Consider the following 1,488-nt stretch of genomic DNA (forward strand, 5'->3'; position numbering starts at 1 on the left):
TAGAATATAACTATATAAGTTTTTATTAATCTTTTGAAGTTCTGTGCAGATTAGGCATCCGAAAAACATGTCTAGACTTCTTGGCAGAGTGGGTTGCCCCTTGTCAGAGGTGCTAAAGTTCAGTATGTAATGTCATTATAAATGCTGGATATGTTGTATCAGTTTTCTACATTCTACAACGTGGAGCTCAATAGATTGCGGTAGCATTGTACTCTGTTTATGTAGAAAAATTTCAACTCAACATTAAAAGTATATATTTATGGATTAAAAAAAAAGTAAGCTTGATTGTAGATGATTTTCTAAAATGGAAAAGAATGTCCTGCCAATGGCAACAATTGGGATTGCTGTGGGGAGGGATACAAGACAGAGTACTGGCATCATGGATTAATTCGTAATTTCAGTGTTGGATAATATGATGGTTTAGATAAGGTTCTGGGATGGTGTTGGAAATTTATATAGTTTCAGAGTCCATATGATACTGCCAATTGGGTAGTGACTTATAGTTTTGTCAAAGTAATTAGGGAAATAGTTTCAAAATCAAAGGGGATGATTCTGTGGGGCCATATACAGATTCTGTGTTTCAAAGCTAGATGCAGGGACAGTGTAGGGTCGGGTGCCATTACAGAGAGATGCTTTGCTTCAAAGTAATTGTCATTGGTGCCAGCTTCTGGGTTGTTGTAGGATGGGGCGGTTTGCTTTATGGTTTCTGTTACTCATGGTGGCACTTAATTAATTACATGTGGTGGTGATGGTAGAAGTTGCTTCAGAAATAGTGGTAGCAGGGGTGATGAAAGTTACGGTCGTGGTTTGGTTTGAGGGTGAGAGTTGAAAATGAAAACATTAGGTCTGAATTTCGGTTTGGATAGAGCATCACAGGAGGGAAAATTTCTTTTTGATAATGCTCAGTTTGTCTAAGTCTGTTGTTGATTAGTGGGTTTGGATGGAGTTTGGTGAGACTGACCAGTATTTTTTGAGATAGCTTTGGAAAAAATTGAGATTTATGAGTTTCTTAAATGAATAACAGGTTTTAGAAAATATTTTGGTAGATGAGATTTTGACTGACTACAGGGGTTTGTATGAGTTTTTGTAGTGCAAGCACCTGATCAAATAGCTGGTGTAAGAAGATCTTTGAAAAGACAATTATTTTAAACTGATAAGAACAGATACTACACTTGATCTTAGCCAAAAGGCCGAGAAGCGATGAAAAGACAATTATTTTAAAAGCTAAAGTTAAATTCTTAACTTTAATTTATTTTAATTCTTAAAATAAAATTCTGCTTAAAAGCTGTTCTTGGATGAAAATAACGAAAAGCTACACCTGACGACCTCCTGACTTTTGGGTGCATTTTAGATGGGTCAGCTCTTTACTTATCAGTTATTCTCCAGTGGTTTTGTATACATCCAGGCCTTAACTAAACACTGTGTTTGGACCAGCAATGGACAAGGAAATGTTTTCCGGTAAGCTAGTTTTAGATGAGTTTATTTAGA

The 1,488-nt window shown here is 36.0% G+C and overlaps 1 pseudogene; it reads right to left on the reverse strand.

The window, feature by feature from the left end:
* Positions 1-1,066: 1,066 nt before the first annotated feature.
* On the reverse strand, positions 1,067-1,202 carry LOC131822759 (U2 spliceosomal RNA; annotated as a pseudogene).
* Positions 1,203-1,488: the final 286 nt, after the last annotated feature.

The sequence above is a fragment of the Mustela lutreola genome, chromosome 1, assembly GCF_030435805.1.
Source record: "Mustela lutreola isolate mMusLut2 chromosome 1, mMusLut2.pri, whole genome shotgun sequence".
NCBI lineage: Eukaryota > Metazoa > Chordata > Mammalia > Carnivora > Mustelidae > Mustela > Mustela lutreola.